Genomic DNA, 21,642 nt, shown 5'->3' with positions numbered 1-21,642 from the left:
GCCTTCTGTTCCGCTTCCGAGTGCGCGCTTTTTCTCCCCCGTTGTTTCCCGCGCTTTCATGCCGCACGGATAACAAATCTACGACCTATAAATCAGTCGCCATTTTTGGCCCGGAACTTTTTGACAAGGCAATTGGGAATTGTTTGGTAAACGACGGTGGCGCAGGGTTGAAAAATCATGAGGTACGCGGTTTCCACTAGCCGTACTCTCCCATTCAATCCATGTCCCCGACCGTTCCCGGCCGTTTTTATTTATCACGATTCCCACAATTTCCACCCGGAATTTGCTTCCATTCTCGATCATGCACACCAATTTTTTTTCCTCCTCGTTGTTGTTTTTTTTCCTCCCCTATGTTGTTCGATCGCTATCTCATTTAACACCTTACAATCGGTGTGCCCGACAGCTGGCATAATTTCTCTGACTTATTTAATCTCGCTATTGATGGTTCCGTATTACTTCAAAAATTGCACGTACATTTAACTGGAAAAATGTCAATATTAAAGACTTTCGCTATATATTTGATCTAATAAAAATATAAATTTCAATATGTTAATATTTTAACACGTTGACTGCCAAGCTTGCTGGTAGAAGTTACATCCTATTCGGAGACGCCCGACCACGAGATAATTAGAAAGCAGTTTTTGCCAAAAGAACAATTAAAATTAAAGTCATGATATAAAAATTAATATGCGTTTGTTTAATTCTATACGATAGAACAGATTTCTTCAAAATAGGCTTGCCAGTCAACGTGTTAATTATAAAAATATACAAATGTTGTTCATTTTGAAGCAGAGAGTACGTTGATCCTTTTACGACCAATGGGACGCATGTGTCTCACTTGAAAACTGAAATAAAAATTGATAATAAATAAATAACAATTTTTTTCTAATAATTCGGCCACTAAAGGGTTAAGTATGATCGGTTTTTCGTTCTCGATCTGGTTACGTAAATGGAATATCATTTCATGCAATCGTGAAAAAGTTTTGTTATTTTTAGTTACAAGCAAATTTACCTCGTATGTACACTACCGGACAAACGTGGAATCACCGAGCATCGTGTGGTTGTATAACACTTGATAATAAGTTAAATAGCAATATATTTTATAACAATGACTATAAACACACGTAAAAATAAATAATGATAATTTGATTAACGCTCTCTAAATATGTATATCTCGCAATAAATTCTCACGTACTTCACCTGTTTTGCCCCCAGTTACCCTGTATGATCCGCTCGTTTACCAAATCTCGAGACGATTCGCCATACTCACTACATTCACGCCATCACTCACATCTTATTATTAAACCAATTCCACACATTGCAGCTCACACAAAAGTTTGCAGAAAAAAGTCAGCGACTTTGAGAATCTTTTATCGTTCGAATTGATACGAGATAAATTGATAAATGTAGAATTGAGATAAACATCAAATCTATAAAAATATTTGCAGCAGATTTGATATTGATGAAAAGTGGGAGGTGATTCGAAACTTTTGGCCGGTAGCGTATATGGCTAAACGCATGTTTCGCTCTTCTCATTATTGCTTGATTTTTATTATTCCGTTACGCGATAAATCGAGAAAGATGGAAATGGATTTCGTATTTACATCGAATTTCAACGGAATTTTTCGTTTATGAAATTTATCCGCACAATGAATATCGTAAATATTCATTTTTACATTTCAATCTCATCGAGGTTTCCCTTTTTTTTCCCCCTCCCGACCTACATCGGTCTTTGCAAGTAATATTATCCTTGAAAATTCCCACGAGTGTCCGTGCATTTTTCCATTCCTGTTTACCGCATAACGTATATTTTATTTCATTCTTATGATAATATTCATGCGAATTTTCCCGTCGGTTGAATAGGTCGTAACAAGCGCGACGCGATTTTATTTCTTGCAATTCGGGGAATTCTGTCGGAATTCGGGCTTCAATCACCGCATCCCTCGATTCTTGCCGCGCTATATTCAGAAGAACGAAATTTTCAGCTGTTCTTTGTTTTAAACTCAAAGAATGCAAACACATAACGACGCTATTTTTAGATGCTGAGGTAAATTATCGAGCCCTCAGGCGCCACCGATTCTTCCTGGTCTGACTGTACGAAAAATAACAACAAATCCACGCGTTGCTCAGTTAGAATTTCGCTCGGTTTAGCGAAAGATTTCGAGGTTATTTCTCACACCGAGGATAAGACACCCGATCGAGTAATTAACAATTCTTCATAATAAGCAGGAATTTTATCTATAAATTTTAAGGGAAGCATTTTTTAACGTGCACACTATGAAATGTTCTTAAATTTATGAAACTGTACGTATCCATTTTGCAACACGTGTGGTGCAACAGATAATGTCGTGTACGGTGACTCTTACTAATATTCGGACACTCCTTAGAACAGTATAACATTTTTTAAATTGGACTTAACGACTTGGGTTTTCTTTGAGAAGTTAGAAGGATTGGTGTACTAGATGACGCGTATAAAATTTTTTGAACAAATTGCAATTTGTGGAAATCGCGAAGAAAATTGCAAAGGTCACATTCGACAACTTTTTTATCCGAGCCCGTAATGAAAATTTAAAAAATACGTTTTGCAGATTTATGCCAATGGTACGCATGCTGAAAATTTGATCGAAATCGGTTAATGTTACTACGAGCTACAAATCGTTAAAGATTGTGAAAATCGCACTATTCACGACGTTCAGCCTGTAATTGTAATAAATCTGAAGATTCCTACATCCTTCGATGCCTGTCGCTTGTTTCTCGATGAAATTTTCAGCACGCGTGTAATTGACATAAATCTACAAAACGTACGTTTGAAATTTTCGTTACAAGCTCAGGTGAAAAAGTCGTAAACAGTGACCTTTACAATTTTCTTCGCGGTTCCCACGAATTGCAATATTTTCCAAAAATTTTACACGCGTCATCTAGTATACCAATCCTAACTTCTCAAAAATACTCAAGTCGTTTGGTCCAATTTAGAGAAAGTTATACTGTTCTAAAGAGTGTCCGAATATTATTAACAGTCACTGTATGTCGAACTTCAATTTTAATTAAATATAAAATTTCAATTTATCGTACTTGTAACACACGATGTCACTGAAACCACATTTTCGCTAACTTTCATCACCCAGTTCAATAAAGAAACTGAGTATTTTACATTCAAATTTTCAATTAACACGTAAAATTAATTAGAATACAAGATTCGATACATAACACACAATAAACGAATATTTTCTCCAATTGTCAGTCTGTCCCAAAATTCTGTCAGGTAAAACTGACCAATCTCACTGTTGCACCGTAACCTAAAATTTCGCTTCAGCATCCACGTATGCCCTTGCATCATTGAAACCATGTTCTTGACCATTTTATTGCGGGCCTCTTTCAAATGTGGGGCGTGCAATCTCTAACTTGGCTATAAATACGTGGAGGGGACGGGTAGAAAGAGGAAGAGAGGGATAGTAACTCAATGTTCGTTCAGTAACAGTCTGAAATTCGTTGCGAAGCCGAAAGAAGGGGAATAGGCGGCTGTAGAAAAGAGCGCGGAACAGAGGACGGATGAAAAAGAGACGGAAACGAGAAGGGAAGGAAGAAGAAGATTAGGTAGGTATACGATTTGGGTTAGCGCCAGCATCGTTGGCTGAGCCGTTGCGCGACGTTCAGGGTTCATCACTTGGCGCCGCATTTGCTACGCTATGGCCGCCTCATAAAGGACAATTCACATTTGCCTTCCTTCGTTTCGCTTTGAACAACGCTTCTTACCATCGGTTAACGTTTCCTCGTTTTCCATCGGATGGTATACACCGTGTGTGAATATTTCTCCCCTGATTTTGCGGCGGAAGTTACGGTCCCTCGAAGGAGAAGAGCTCAAGAATGAAAAAAGGTCCTTTTGAGTTGCAAGTTTGAAGTGTAAAAGGTACAACGTTGCACACAGGGTGTCGCATAAACGAAGTCACTTCAATGTCTCTTTCAACGATACAAAGTATATTTCTGGTGCAATTTCGGTGGTATTTTTATCTGAAGGTCAGTTTTCGGGAGTTTTCAAGGTCACCGATAATTGTTTACGCAGAATTAATAATTTTCTCTTTTATATATTGCAGTTGATACTGAAGTGTACTCATGGATGTATAATAAATGACCTTGAAGTGACCATCGACTCCAAAAATTTAAGTTCAACGTGAAATTTATTTCTCGTAGGCGTGAACTTGCGAATTTAAGGTCACTCCAAGGTCATGCCAGGTCAGTAGAGAGTATGCATTTATATGGGAAAAAATGTCGGTGACTTTGAAAATTTCGAAAAAAATGACCTTGGGATAGAAATATTGTTTGCAGCGTATTCGTCACGTGGTACGATTCGAATTGCAACTAAAATATTTTTTATATCGTCACAATTGAAGGAGGCATACTTGGGTGGCTTCGTTTAGGTGGGACACAGCAATGATTTACAGTGACGTGGAAATATACATTGTCCGTGTACTTGGTGAAACGTTAAGGACATTTGACGGCTTTGATTAGAAATATTTCGCACACATGACATAAATTATTATTATTATTCACATTGAGCCTGTTACTTAATTTTCCAAGAACGAGGGATGACATCTCGGGTGAAACAACCTATAGATCTTCTTACTCACAGATCTTTCCCCGACTGCGTCTACCATACCTCGAGACGTATATTCGCGCGCTGTCGAGTTTCGCGATCAACAATTCGCACGCGAAAATACCATTAATTTCGACGGAAGATTCACCACCAGAAGACACCGCATCACTGACAAAAGGCAACAATGGGAAACCGAGTTAATTAAATGTGGAGAACGCGTGTGTACGTACGAAACGTGCACCGTTCGCTGGAAATTTTCAGCATTTAATGTTCCATTAAATGTAGCAGAGATCAAAGATCCCGTCAACGAAAGTGAATTAGCCTTAATTCAACCGACGGATGCTACTCTCCTCCTCTCTCCACCGGTATCCGTTATACCCGTCCTTCTCTGTTCTCGCCCGAGCAACCCCACGAATGTTCGCCACTATAAATAGTGCGAACCGTCTGACTACGTGTCTGCAATGTCGTGAAATGTACGACGCCCGAGTTCCTTGTCTGCAGAGGCGTCTCGACGCCTGTAACGATACCGATCGAGATAATTCAGTGGGGCAAGCCGCGCCACGACATCGTCGTTAAAATTAGCGAAATGATGGCCCGGCGGTACCGACGACATTCGTCCGCACGGTTCGTCGTTTCTTCACAGGTAATTCCCGTGTATCGATGAAACGCGTTGCTCTCGTTTCTTCTTCTTCTTTTTTTCTTCACGCGACATCAAAGACCGCGCCAGTCTTCAAGCGACGATTTATACCTGACGGTGTGTGCTACATTTCTTCGTCTTCTCGTCGGGTTCGCTTTCGAGAGATCGATGAAGACCGAGCACGTTTATTATGTTGCTTCGGTGGGAGAACAACGTATTTATCGGTTCCTTGTCTTTGAAAGGTAGATGTTGCGTGAAATTTATTAGGATACTTTGGAGATCAACGTTTGCTTGGAAACTAGTTGGCAAGGAACAAGAGCGTTTTGTGGAGGTTCCGATGAAACGCACGGTTTAGACGGTTTCGGCGGATTTCTGGTCCTCTTCGTCAATTCTTTTTACGATTGTGATCGAAGATTCTTTTTTAACGAATTTTGTGTACGTTGATCAGTGTATCGACATGCCGTTTCAATGGAATTGTTCATTTGTTATGGTTGCTGTTTGCTTCTTTTAATGTATCTTTTTCAAAAGTCATTTGACATTCGTTGACAGAGAAAGAAATGTCCCGAACATTTTTCGGCATATTTTTCATTTTCTTGGATGTTAGTCACATTGAGACTTCCAAACGTTAATTTACATTTTGTCACAGGACTTTTGCACTTTTTTACTTTTACGTGACAAAGTATTTAAGCTTCACATTGGGTCGCAATATTATAAAAATGTTTGCTATATTTTATAAAAAAAAAAATTATTTAAGCGTTTCAATATTATCGAAAATTCGGGAATTGTGAAAATGTAAATTGTGCTTCTGACAGAACTTTTTGTGTACGTAGAGCTTAATAAGAAGCAATTTTTCCCAGCGGGAAAATCACTTTGAAGGGGTGAAATCTTTCCGTTTTCTTAATATTTAAGAAAATTTACTTTACCATCACGTTTGATCTTGAATAACCTTCGCGGATAGCACGATTCATCTCGATCACGTCCTTCGATAAATTTCGATCGTTGCAGGATAAAGGACGATACTGTCGCAATTTCATATGTTGCCTCGCAAGAAATCGCGACGAACCCTCGGTTTGGCGGATTATCGTCATAAACTTGTTCAATTACACTTGGCCGCCAGACCGAGGTACCGGTCCTCTCGCGCGCACCGTACCCCCGTGGAGAGGTCACGTGCGCGGTGGAAAGTCACGCGGCAACCCCTGGGAAAAACCCAAAAATGGGGGGTTTCTAATGTTAAGCAACAATCTCCTTCCCTTGGAAAGAGCTGCGTCCCACCTAAACACCCTCCTCCAATGAGGAGTGAGCGCCTACAACCCCCAGAAGAAATCGGCCGCCAATCAGCAACTGGCCGAGCGGATAAAACTAAGGAAACGAGGCAGAAGCGCGTCCTTTTTTTTGGAAGTCTTAGCAGGTGGTCTTACGAAAATTAGTATTTTGATAGTCTCGTGGCGACATCACCTCAAGTATCACTCTGTTGCAAAGAAAACTAGTTCCTAGCATTACACACAGAATAAATCAAGGTGTGATTAAACTCGCGTACCGGTTCGGTAATTAAGCATCGAACATTTTCATTTCCCAAAAGTTGAAAAATTTCACGATACCATATAGTCTCGTGGCGACATCACCTCAAGTATCACTCTGTTGCAAAGAAAACTAGTTCCTAGCATTTCACACAGAATAAATCAAGGTGTGATTAAACTCGCGTACCGGTTCGGCAATTAAGCATCGAACATTTTCATTTCCCAAAAGTTGAAAAATTTCACGATACCACCGTCGATGGTCGTTCGATCGCGGCAGGGTTGCGTTCGAACGCGGCAGGAATTCAAACAGCAGAATCGATTGCAACGGGGAGAACAAATCTTCGATGTGCTCCTTCCTATTTTCCTCGTGGCGGAGGGGGAGAAAAAAGAGGCGAAGGAAAGTAAAGTTTGTTTTCCAGAATAAAGCGGAAATTAGAATTTTCACAGTGGAGGGAAAAATGACGTCGGCGAGTTCTCGTACAATGAAGAAAGCGAATCTTTGGCCGGAACGAGTTGGCGTTGATGGAACGACGAGGGAGTTGGAGGGTGGATGACTTTAGGCAAGCCGTCAAATCGAGAGGGTAGGACGTGGCAGGGCACTCTTCGTGCCGGCAGAAATGTCGTCCAACCCCTGACTGTTGCGACACGATAAAGGACGAGAGCCCACCTCCATTCTTAACTCTGACAGTCTGTCTTATACAGGATCATGTTCCTCGCGGAATGTGCTTTGGGAAAAATTATCAGCAATCTTTAAATGTCTTGATAAATTTTTAAATATTAAACATTAAACTTGAAATACTTCAATTTTCTGCGAGAGAGTGACATCGAAGAGTGTTATACCTAAGAATGATACAGTAGTCACTAAGTAGACGTTTCGAAGTTTCAGGGAAGTCTTCAAGTGTTTGATTGTGTAACATTCGAATAGCATCAGAAGGAAGAATTTGTAATTTTTATTATTTCTGTTTTAAACACGACGACTGACGTTATAAACTACAATAACAAAACGATCTTTGTATCTTTACTGTGCAAGAAATTTGCATGTTTGTGTCTGTCATTATTTTGAAACGCCTTGATTTCCGTATTTATTTATTTATAATAACAGAATAGCATGGAATATTACGTTCATAATGTGTACGTTTCGTAAATTATATTTGTAAGAGATATTTGCAACATATTTTGTTTAAAGTGTATTATACTTGAAAAATAAATACCGTAGTGAAAATTATTTTCATAATTACCCGTATTTTTTCATTTGTATCTTTATCCATCATTGTCTACGTTTCTCTCGAATGATTATCAGTTATTTCCAAACAATAATTCAGGTTTACCCTTTTAATAATTTTCGCCACAATTTTCGCTTATCCTTACCAAGTGAATGTACTTTCATGACTAAAATAGAAGAGTCTCGATTATCAGTTGCATTTAGGATCGGAGAGGTTTCTGACCCTTAAAATACAGTCGCGAACCAACGGTAGCGTCAACGGAATTAATTAACAGGCACCTCAAACGACGAACCTTGGGCAAACATCCGGAAGTGCCTCTCGACTTCCTTCTCGCGTGTGATTCCTTGCAAGTCAACATAAAGCATCTATAAACTACTTTCTAAGTACGTTTGTTCGTGCATGCTCGCGTATCGTCGACAAGTAACAGTTTCAACAAAGATAGTAAAATCGGACGGGCTCTGATTTACCGCGATTAACCCTTTAACGCTCGCATTTTTCTCAATTTGATGTGTCAGAAATGATCAATTTAATTTCTTTTTAATAATATGCATTTTATTATTCTCTTTCCACTTTTTATTTATTTTCTCCTATCCACTTTTTATTTACTTCCTTTTTGATTATTTTATTATTTATTGTAGAAATAAGGTTCCCATTTATTTGTAACACTGTAACTTACGAAAATATGTATAGCGCGATACAGAAAGTGAACAAGAATAATTAAGAGAAATTGCACTTTTGCTGCAAATTTCTCTCGAAGTTGAAAAGAATTCTAAAGAAAATTTTCGTCCCCTGGGACATGCTAGATGAAACCAGAAGTACAAAGTACCATTTAAAAGCTACTAATAATTTTCGAATAAAGTTAGAGATCTGATCGAAATGAAATCTGTATACACCCTTCCCTGGATTTACGCGGTACTTTTTACACGCGGTAAATTATCCCTCCGTTTGCGCGGTATCAATTTACGCTGTCAGAATATGCGTAACCGATAATGAATGAATTCACACGATATCTGAAATCTCTTCTAATCCTGCCGCTGAATGTGGCAGCGAAAAATATTTGCAAAGCTCTACAATTGTAAAAAAAAAATTGAAACGTTCAACGAGCCTTAAAATTTCATTTCAACAAGATTTGAAAAAACGTTGCGGCGAATCTCGGGAAATTTATGAAAAATTAGCGAAAGGCAAGATCGAGGAGAAATCGTCCAACGTAAACATCACCGATGTTTTTTCATATATTGCCGCCTCTGGCGTGTTAAAAGTGTAAGAAAAAAACGACGGATGTTAAAAATTTTTGGTCCGTGCGATAACAGAACGTGTGCCGAAGATTCTCTACAAATTTCAAGTCAACTGATAGACTAGAACTCGAGATATCGCGTGAACTGTTTCGAGAAAAACGCGTTTAAAGATCCGTCTGTCCATTTCGTTACGGTACGACTGCGCTCCTCGAACCCTTACATCGAAATTAATTTCACGAATTCAAACGAATCCTCTTGCATACACGTGTCTATGTAGAATGCTTACACTTTGAGAAAATTGATTTTTTGAAAGCTCAAAACCAGAATACCCCCTTAACCCTTTCTTCTTCGAAACGAAGATGAAAGTTCTACTAAATTCACAGACACGTGTACCTACTTGGGCGCTTGCGAGAAACGAGGAGGAAAGATAGATTTTTCAAGCTCGAATGAAACACGAACCCTCGCTCTCGATCAAAGGAGAACCTTCACAGGACGGCGAAGAAAAGCGTAGGCTGAGAAACAATTAGGATAGTGAAAAGATGTCATTGTAGAGATACTGTAATGGGGGAACATTAGCTACGACCCTCATCGAGGGTCGAAGTGCTCGTATAAATAAATTACTTTCGCTCTTTACGTTTTTGCCAGTCGATAAACGAGGTCGTTTACAGTCAAAGCAATCGTGCCCCGACCGTAATCTTTAGCTTCTCCTTTTGTTTCCGTACAGGGAACGTGCCAGTGCAATGGCCGCTAATTGCTTTTACCTTTTACCGTATTCTCCCGCCTAGCTATATCGTAAATTGCCAGCTGAATTATCGCGCAACAACGCGACGCCGTTTATATTTTCCGTTCGCCGGACAAATCCGTGCCGGTGATAATCGTCAACGTAATCCCTCTTTTCGCCGATTACCATTTAGAGCGCTAATGATAATCAGCATCGGGGATCTGTAATTGGCCGTGAAATTTCAAAGTGAAACGAATTCTGGATAGTTGCGGGATTTCTCAGAAATTTGCCGGAATCGATCGATTATTCAATTTCGATTTCGACGCGGTGAATATGAATATCACGTCTATTTTCTTGTTATCTATGAACGAAATATGCGATCTCTGCGATGAATTTTCCAGAGGATTTCCTAAACGATTATTTTGTTTACGGATTATCAGCCGAAGAAGATAACGACGATTAATCAGGTGAATTTTAGGGTAAAGGTGCCTAATATGGGACCCATTTCTTAAAGAAGTCACAACTGTGGACTAAGAACACTTTTATTCAAATTCGATACATGTTTTAAAAGTACCATGTGTATTATTTTGTAAGGTACTGGAATGTACGGCAAAGAAAATTCGGTTCCTTCGTAATAAAATAAAAACGAAAATTATGCAAATAGACAGATTTAAAAAATGGGTTCCTAATATGAGAAAACTATTTCTTCTGTCTTTTTTCACACATTGGGCGTATTAAATCTGTTTCTTCAGCACCGCAGACTTCGTGAGCTCATAACACTCTGTACGTGAACAAGCGTACGCGTGGATCTCTGTTCGCCCGTCCCTGAGCGGGGGCTCTACGCGCGCTCTGATTGGCCAGTGTTTTTCCTTAATAATTCAAAAACGAAGCTTCAAGCAACATTTTGGTAAAGGAAAAAGTTGTTCAGAGTCACCCCAGCAACCCCCTATTTCCGGGTGTTACGAGAACTATTTACAGTAAATTCTTCTACAAGTGTCAGTCAGTTTTGATTCTACAAGTGTCAGTATAGATGGCCCTACGCCTAGGTCTGCGTCAAGCGTGTAACGCTACACCACTCGGTTTCTTTTACGATATTTCACGGCTTTCCAACTGGTAGTCAAACGGTAGGACGACACTATGTAATGTAATACAGGGCGTCTGTTTTATCTCAATACAGTGAAATATCTGGCGTGACAGTGAACTTGTTAATAAGTAAATGTTGTTCAAATTATGTCGTGTTTGAAGAAAAATTTCGGGATAAAAAGACGTAAAATTAAAAAAGTTGGTATTTAAATCGCTTGGTTGCCTCGACACACGTTTCATCCTTATCTTTTATTCGCTGTCCTTGTCTACGTTCGGCAAACTACAAAGGCGGGCGCGAGGCTCGAAAACGTAGTCCCTGACTCTACAAGTGTCAGGTTTAGATTCCTTGCAGACTGACACTTGTGGAGAATTTACTGTACATCGCGACACAACGTGGACGCGCGTGGAGAACAATTGAGAAGCGGCCGATCGTCACTTATTGGTGACGTACGCACGCACTGAAGCCCCGTTTCGCAATCGAGTCCCATTTCCGACAGCTGACAATATTGATCTAAATTGTAAAATTCGACACTAACTTACGGGATGACCTAATACTAATACTTTTTTAATAACGTTAGAGATCAAATGAAAACAAAATTTTCTATTGGATATTTTTATTTATCTATCAAACATAACAGAGCTACTTAGATATTCTATTTTCCTTCTAATCTCCCTGTTTCCCCCAAAAAAGTTTCACGCCACTCCCTTTCAAATTAGACACGTTAAAAGTTTCAAGTTTCACGTTGTGTACATGGAACTTTTATACGTGCAATGAACATCACAAACAATATTCTGTCACACCGTAAAATACTAAACGCAACCTCTTTGTCAGACAAGCATTTAAGGTACACGAATTAACATTCGCATCGCGGCGGACAAAAGGCGAGGAAATAATCGCGAAATGATTTATCGCGCGGCAGAACATGCTACATAAATCATCCGCAGAGCAACGTCCTACAAATACAATGAACGGAATCTCCTTCTCGAGACAGATAAATCGGTTCCTTCATTTTTTCAGCTGTTGATTCGCGCGCGCAGAGCCAAGTAACGGGCGCAGCAAGTACGATCTTCGGGCTTCAACCCTTAACGAGATACACCACCCAAAATAGCGTCTGAAAATAGGGAAAAGTTTGGGAATTTTTTTTTATAGGTAACTACTAAACGAAAAAGTTCAGCTTTTCTTCTCCAATTTTTCAAAAAATGTGAAATCTTTTATCTTTTGCCATTTCTTCGGTAAAGCAAATTTTTTTACACGTTATTCATTCTTTGAAACCATTTAAGTTACGTATAAAAATTCTCTGGTGTTAAGATAGTTGGAGAAGATTATCGGTGGCCTGTTTTAAATGGGCCACCCTGTAAAAGCTGTTTTTAAGAAGGTATACTACCCTGAGGTGCCTAAAAATAGGGTAAACTTTGGGAATTTTTTTCGCAGGTAACTAGTGAACGAAAAGTTTCAATTTTTTTAGAGGATATAAATGTAACTTTCAGCTGTTCTCTTGAATTTTAAAAAAAAAGAAAGGTTACAAATTGGAGGAGCTGTTGCGAAAGCTCTTCAGCTAGAACATCGATCGCTGGCTGCCATCGTTGGCAAGGATTGGAACATCCGAAATAAAAAATTCTTTTTGTTCTATTGACTAAAATATAGCGTACAATATTCTGGATATGTCAATTATTTAATTTTTTTAGAAACGTTTAAATTGGATATTTTTGGTAAAATGAGATTTTCTTCTCTTCAATCTGTCGCCATTTCTATAATAGTCCAAATTTTTGAAAAATCGTAAGCTACATTGTAGATAACACATTTCTACTCGTAAAACAAGAAGAATTTTTTATTTCAGACGTTTCAATCTGGGCCATCGATGGCAGCCAGCAATTGACGTTCTAGCAGAAGATGTTTCCCAATAACTCCCCCATTTTGTAACCTCTCTACTTTTCAAAAATTCAAGAAAACAGCTGAAAGTCACGTTTATATCCTCTCAAAAACTTGTCACTTTTCGTTCACTAGTTACCTACGAAAAAAATTCCCAAAGTTCACCCTATGTTTAGACACCTCAGGGTGATGTACTCCCTTGAAAACAATTTCTACAGGATGGCCCACTTAAAACAGGCCACCGATGATTTTCTCCAGCTATCTTAATACCAGAGAATTTTTATACGTAATTTAAATGGTTTCAAAGGGTGAATAAGGCGCAATAAAAAATTCATTTCACAGAGCAAATGACAAAAAGATAAAAGAAAATTTCCCAACTTGATTTTTGAAAAATTGGAGAAAAACATCTGAAACTTTTCATCTAGCAGTTACCTACGAAAATGAATTCCCAATGTTTACCCTATTTTCAGACGCTTCAGGGTGGTGTACACCCTTAAATCGCGCACACGTTGCCGTAAAATGGGAGACTGTAGGTATACCTGGATCTCGTATTCGTTCCTTCCGTACAAGGATTCTACGTGTCTGTTCTACCGGGTTGAAACGATGACTCGTCGAGTTCACCTGGAAGCAGCCTTCGTCGGAACGGTACCAAAATGCGGAAGGGACGGGCATCCGAAGAAAAATATCCCCGTTTTTTCGCTGTAGCCACCGCAACAGAGCGGGGAGGTATGCACGCGGTTAATAGCGAATCGTAAATCAAGCTCGCGGCAGAAATGCGTAGATTCACCTCGATTTAACTCAACTCCGCGAATCGTGAACATTGGTTCTGACGCGTTCACTATTTTTGCGCTATCGGTCATCCTGGCATGACGATCCATGCCTTCGAGAGGAATTTCAAAGAGGATTTCGTCTCAGATCGTTCTTCGGGGAAAGTGAAAATCGTTGTTTACCGAGCAGAAGTATTTTTCCTTTTTTTTTTAACGTTGGAATTTCGTCAATGGCAAAGGTGATTCTGTGTTTCTGTCGTTTAATTCTGCGAATGAAAATGGTTCGATGAAAATTAAATTATAAATATTACAATATTATAAAATATTATATTATATATATTACAATATTGTTCCAATCCGCCTTCGGTGCTTTCCCTTCGTTCGGCATATTTAATAACTATCTACTCTTACCAATATTCGGACACTCTTTAGAACGGTATAACTTTTTCTAAATTGGACCAACCGACTTGAGTATTTTTGAGAAGTTAGGATTGGTATACTAGATGCCGCGTATATAATTTTTTGAAAATTTGCAATTCGTGGGAATCACGAAGAAAATTGTAAAGGTCACTGTTTACGACTTTTTCACCTGAGCTTGTAACGAAAATTTCAAACGTACGTTTTGTAGATTTATGTCAATTACACGCATGCTGAAAATTTCGTCGAGAAACAAGCGACAGGCATCGAAGGATGTAGGAATCTTCAGATTTATTACAATTACAGGCCGGACGTCGCGAAATAGTGCGATTTTCACAATCTTTAACGATTTGTAGCTCGTAGTAACATTAACCGATTTCGATCAAATTTTCAGCATGCGTACCATTGGCATAAATCTGCAAAACGTATTTTTTAAATTTTCATTACGGGCTCGGATAAAAAAGTTGTCGAATGTGACCTTTGCAATTTTCTTCGCAATTTCCACAAATTGCAATTTTTTCAAAAAATTTTATACGCGTCATCTAGTACACCAATCCTTCTAACTTCTCAAAGAAAATCCAAGTCGTTAAGTCCAATTTAAAAAATGTTATACTGTTCTAAGGAGTGACCGAATATTAGTAAGAGCCACCGTATACAACTAAACTCCTCAATAACTTGAACACGAACACCTCTTAACATTTATCAACAAGCGTACAAGTATCTCAGTTAGTCTCAGATAAGAACAGAGACTGTTGAATCAATATTCCCTGGACGGTACGGTCCGACCGTCTTTTTATCAATTTGGGAGCGAGCACCGGTAGGCCATGCTCGGAACAATGTTACGAAATATTAAATTGTAAATATTAGGAAATTTCGATTTGCAACAGTGAAATTAGCGAATTTTTCTTCCATAGAGTGAAATAAATCGAGACTTGACTTCTGTTCCAAGAAATTTCACTTAATTCCATTTGTACTTTATTAGAGACTAGTTTAATTTGAAGGAAGTGAGAAAAAATTTTGCAAAATTTCCCCTAAAATTTAATTATGCTCCTATATCCACTTATTCGACCATTTCCATAAAATTAACACTGCAATAAAACGTTACAACCTACTGTATTACATCTCTACATATTCTCCCTTCAATTACAATATTTGCATACAGAAGTAGAATACGCATTGTACATTTCATTTTCCCAAAATTTTCACACCTTTCACCTGAGCAACGTGTGTAATCAAATCACTCAAACCTCCCTAAATGTTCAAACCGACAGGATTCGTCGTCAAGTTTGTATTTTTCAGCGACAGCGTGTTTCATCGGCTTATTAATTCGATCTCGCCGTTCGACAGGTACGAATGGTCTAAATGTTCTATCGGCAGGTTATTTCATAGGCGAAAATTAACGGCAGTATGACGACATACAGACTTGTATTCACCGTGTGCAGTGTGCATTCACGCAACTGCAGCCACATAACCGGCCTGTAGGCTGATGAGAACGTTTACGTATATACGGCAATCATGAGAGTGGGACAAGGAGAGAACGAAGTTGCGGTAGAGATAGCAGGGCAGTCTAAATTGCGCTGAAACTGCCCTCGGCGGTACGGGCGATTGCTCGTCAAATCGATTCGTTGAATTGGCCATCGCTTCATTTGCAAACAATCCGATCGATTCGCCAAATCCGTCGATAGTAGTCTCTATTAGGTTTTAATTATTTTTCCGGGAAAATTATAGCCGCTTAACGTCGTTGTACCTGTAATTTCGTGGCTCCAATTAAATTTTTATTTTGGGCAAAATTCGATTTTCTGATATTGCGCGAGCATTTGCAAAGATGAAAATGAAGATGAATTATCGATCGTGACAGTTAGATTTTTTCAGAATTACGTGCACCTATGTACATTGTTTATTGCTTGTGGGTTTAATAGGTTAGTTTAAAGCTAATTGGATTAAGTGTTGTTTGAAGACGTTACATTTTCCACGTTTCAATGTTTTTTACACTTTGTCACGTTTATATTGTCTTGAAAACATGTGTTACATGAATTGATAAAAAAATGATTGATGAGAATATAATTAGTGCTTGAAATGAAATATTAGAAAAAGTAGATACATAAATTATTAAACTTTACAATGAAATGTTTGAAATGTATTTATATTATTTTTTGCATTTTTATTTTTCTAACAAAATTTGTCTCCCTCGAAAAAATAAATAAACTGAATTATTAATACGGTATGGAGTGCTACGGATATGATGTTACAAAATAAACCCATATAATTAGGCTGTAATTATCGGTATTTAAGAATGTACAATAATACAACAACAATTTCCGACAATCGTACACATTAATACGTTATAATAACAAGTTAATATTGATTAAGTTGGTATTGCTTATAATTAACATTTGCTGAAAAATGATTGAAAATTAAATGTAAATGTAATATTGACAATTTGTTTGTTCAATTCGCAGATCACTTTCGTGTAAACCATTTTAATTACAATTATATCGTTACCTCTATTATTGAATCGAACACCTTCGAAACTACCAATTTTCATATATTCTATAAAATATCCCAAATGAATATAATCTCTGTAATAAATTCGCTTCGCTAAAAATGCGCGAAATAATTGCTGCAATGAAGAAAATTATTTTCTCCACGACTGGAAGAATAAACACAGCTCAAAGAAATACAATCTCTGTTAAAACAAAAAATTAATTCTTACAATTCAATTTTTTATACGACTAAAAGAATAAACACAGCTTAAGGAATCGGCAAAGAAATTCAATTCCTGTTAAAATATTTGTAAAGTAATTACAATAATAAAAGAAAGTCGAGAAATGAATTCCCACTTAACACTAGAATTACCGGCCGAGTCAGAATGACGCATTACCGACTTTACAAAAGTGAATTTTTACGTAAGTAAATCATAACTGGAAAATTCGTTTCATATCGGTACAAATAGAAGCATACCTGTAGAAAATAAATTCGGAAAGTTAGAAATGATAATACTTACCGGAATTGAACATTTACGTTTTCTCGAAAGATGTTAATGGGTCATTTTGACCAGATCGGTAGTTCCAGCGTTAAGCAATCAACAAAGAAATCCAATCTCTGTTAAAATATGTAAAGTAATTACAATAATGAAAGAAAGACAAGAAATTAATTCCCACTTAACACTAGAATTACCGGCCGAGTCAGAATGACGCATTACCGACTTTACAAAAGTGAATTTTTACGTAAGTAAATCATAACTGGAAAATTCGTTTCATATCGGTACAAATAGAAGCATACCTGTAGAAAATAAATTCGGAAAGTTAGAAATGATAATACTTACCGGAATTGAACATTTACGTTTTCTCGAAAGATGTTAATGGGTCATTTTGACCAGATCGGTAGTTCCAGCGTTAAGCAATCAACAAAGAAATCCAATCTCTGTTAAAATATGTAAAGTAATTACAATAATGAAAGAAAGACAAGAAATTAATTCCCACTTAACACTAGAATTACCGGCCGAGTCAGAATGACGCATTACCGACTTTACAAAAGTGAATTTTTACGTAAGTAAATCATAACTGGAAAATTCGTTTCATATCGGTACAAATAGAAGCATACCTGTAGAAAATAAATTCGGAAAGTTAGAAATGATAATATTTACCGGTATTGAACATTCACGTTTTCTCGAAAGATGCTAATTGGTCATTTTGACCCGATCGGTAGTTCCAGCGTTAAGGAATCAACAAAGAAATCCAATCTCTGTTAAAATATGTAAAGTAATTACAATAATGAAAGAAAGACAAGAAATTAATTCCCACAATTCAATTTTCTCTACGACTGAGAGAATAAACACAGCTTAACACTAGAATTACCGGCCGAGTCAGAATGACGCATTACCGACTTTACAAAAGTGAATTTTTACGTAAGTAAATCATAAATGGAAAATTCAATTCATATCGATACAAATAGAAGCATACCTGTAGAAAATAAATTCGGAAAGTTAGAAATGATAACAGTTACCAGTACTGAACATTCACGTTCTCCCGAAAGATGCTAATGAGTCATTTTGACCCGATCGGTAGTTCCAGCGTTAAGCAATCAACGAAAAAATCCAATCTCTGTTAAAATATGTTAAGTAATTATTACACTGAAAACACAATACGAAAGGTCTCGATCTCTGTTGAACACGTGCAAAATAATTACGACGAGGAGAAAAAAAAACATTTATTTCAAGCGATTCAATTTTCTCTACGACCGAAAGAAGAAGCATAGCTCAAGAATCAGTCGTGTGACAAATGTCAGGAAATATCAGGCAGCATCAGCGAAAAGGAGAGAGAGATCGCTCGGGAAACGGCGCGTTTCTTTTTATTAGCGCGCCGAGTACCGATCGATCTTCGAAGAGGTCCGTCGTTGAAGTAACGATTCTTTTTCGAAAAGAAGAATGAAAATCAGCGCGCAGGTGGAAATCAACGACAAAACATCGCCTGTACTCAGGTGCACGCGGCTCGAGTGTGCGCCCCCGTTCAGTCGTCGGGCGGCAGTCGTTGAATTATTGTAGAAAATTTCGTGAAATATTGGAAAGAGGGAAATACTGAAGTGGCGCTCGTATAAACGTACGAAAGGTAGGCTATTTTTGATTCGAAACTGGGTTAGTCAAACAAAGTAACCCCGGTTGCAGAACACTCCTGTCATTATGCGTGTTCTTCTTTAGGTATTACTTCGATCTAGGATTGCGTCTCCGTTTCATCTCGATTTAATTCGATAAACAGAGAGATGCGATGCAATTTTATGCGTCGATTTCGAAAATGATCCTGTACACCAGTTGGCCGTCTGGAAGAAAAGATATTCCGAGCGAAGAGGACGACAGGCGTAAGAACAAATTATTTTGTAAATATTACAAGCATTTTTTTATAGTTCATAGTATAAATTGAAATACAAAATTTTATATCAGTCGATTATTCACTTTTTGCTGCACTGTCGTTTAAAAATCTTATATTTTACCCACTTGCTACCGTGTCCTAACCCCTTAAAGATGCACCACGCTCTGATCGGCCGCAGGAGATTAACATCGACCAAGTGAAGAGTATAATCGATACATAGTTCATAGTATAAATTGAAATACAAAATTTTATATCAGTCGATTATTCACTTTTTGCTGCACTGTCGTTTAAAAATCTTATATTTTACCCACTTGTTACCGTGTCCTAACCCCTTAAAGATGCACCACGCTCTGATCGGCAGCAGGAGATTAACATCGACCAAGTGAAGAGTATAATCGATATTAATCCTCGTTACACAACGCGAGATATTGCAGAAATTCTCGAAACATCAAAGTCAAGCGTGGAAAACCGCTTGCATCAACCTGGCTATGTCACTTAACACTTTACCGACCGGTAGCCTATTAATCGGCTTTTTGCCGCCAACGCTTACCGACCGGTAGCCTATTAATCCATTTTTTTTTCGCCGACACTTACCGACCGATAACCTATTAATCGGTCAAAATTTGATTTAACATTTCTGTAGGTATAAGAAAAAGCGCATATATTCCCTAGATAGCCTAAAGTCTAAACAGAGCCGGTGTCAGCGATGTATCTGTGACCGAGTGAGCGATCGGAAGTGCGTAGGATGTTCAACCGCTACCGGTCGGTAAAGTGTTAAATGTTAAAAACCGCACGAACTTACTGGCCAACTCAATATTAACGAAAGGACGGTACAGAGGGATACGTGAGAACAGAATGGACGAAAATATGGTTGGTGGATCGAGTTGGAAAACAGGACGATGGTATAAAAATTTTAATCCCGTCGTAAATCTCCATTGAAATTCAAGAAGTCAAATCATCCCTCCTATCCGACTCGTGCTCGGTTACATGTGAAGCCTTTAATGAATGCTGAATTAATGCACGTGACAATGGAGAAATTAATGTGTGATTATTAATATTCGTACAATGCAAATACTCCCCAAGAGAATTGAACGTGTCGTGCGCGTTTTCGACATCAGGACACGGTCATCCCGAATCTGACGGAGAGCTTGTTCGCTCTGAATAATTTCTGGAGTATGTGTTCTACGAAAAAAGAAAATTTAAGGACTCGTCAGTGGACGCTTCAAGAGGTGCTGGAAACAGTACCCAAGCCAGGAATTTAGCTCGTAGAAATTTATTCTGACTGCTAATAAAATAAAATAGAAATTTCAGGTATCACTTGGAGATATCAAGGTGACTTTTTTGAATTTTTTAAATGAAACGCGTATATTTTGGTAGCAAAATTTGACAGAATAGAATCGATTGGTGAATTAAAAAATATACGATTCCGTTTAAAAAGTAAGTTTGAGCTTTGTATCTTCTCTACACGTTCCTCTAAGGAAAGAGTAATTACATGAAGTTACGTTCCCTTTGATACCATTCTACTTTTATTTGGAACATTTTTCGGTATCATCGACAGTTTCGAACATATTTCAGATCACTTATTCTGTATATCCTTTTAATCCTGGCTTGCAATTATGGTTCCGTTGCGATTATTTTCATTGAAATTATTATTATATTACAACGTCTTCGTTATAAAATTAATAACAGTACAGATGTTAAGGGGGTATTCTAGTCTAGACTTTACAAAAAATCGATTTTATTTTTTTACATTTCCTGAAAGTAGACATTTGCAGAAGTATAACTGTCGAAGGATTTTTCCGAATTCGTAAAATTGACGAAGTTATAGATGGTTAAAGAAGACGACATGTAGCCCGTAGTCATAAGTATATCATTCTCACGTAACTGGTATGAGAAACTTTAAACGCGTTTTTCTCGAAAGCATGTTTCTCTAAATGGCCGACATGATATCTCAAGTTCTAGTTGTCCGATTGACTCCAAATTTTACGTGCACCTTCGGTGGATGTGCCGTTATCGTCTGAACCAGAATGATGCCAAAATATATATTTTTCTGATTTTTGGAGCCTCTGAAAGACGAAAAAAAGAGTCGACCAAATCGATGCATAAAATTCAAACTCCCGCCATTTTGTAAATTTTCACTATTCTTTTTTCATTCTGGTTCACACCATAATCACATTCGTACTAATCAAGAATCCTTTTGGTTTTTCATTTCGGATAAACAGAATGGGCGGAATCGTGTCAGCCAGTAGGACACTTTTTTTTTAAAGGGACCGCACTGAATGATATATAATTCAGGCAGTTTTGATTATTTTCACTTGAAAAAAATTGTGAACTTTCTTAAGACACGAGTAAATACGTATGCAAAATGCCGATACTGAGAAACTTATACTTTCCTTAGAAAAAAATCCCTAAGAAGGACTAAAGAATGACACTCTAGACTAGAATACCCCCTTAAATCGCATAAAGAGCGAGATACAGTCGTAAGATTACTACGAATCTGAGTTCTTGTAAAAATTATTTGTTACTAGTTCATAACCTAGGAAAAATCTGAAAGCAATTATTACGTTGTTATTCAATAATATTTGTACATTACACATTATTTATTGTTTTCGACTAAATTACTTAAAAAAATTATTAGTTACCAGTTTATAACTTTCCAAAACTATGAGAAATATAAAAATATGGAAGCAATTATGACGAAATTACTTAAACTATT

The sequence above is a fragment of the Habropoda laboriosa genome, unplaced genomic scaffold (genome assembly GCF_001263275.1).
Source record: "Habropoda laboriosa isolate 0110345459 unplaced genomic scaffold, ASM126327v1 scaffold80, whole genome shotgun sequence".
Lineage (NCBI taxonomy): Eukaryota > Metazoa > Arthropoda > Insecta > Hymenoptera > Apidae > Habropoda > Habropoda laboriosa.
This window is presented reverse-complemented; position numbering follows the sequence as displayed.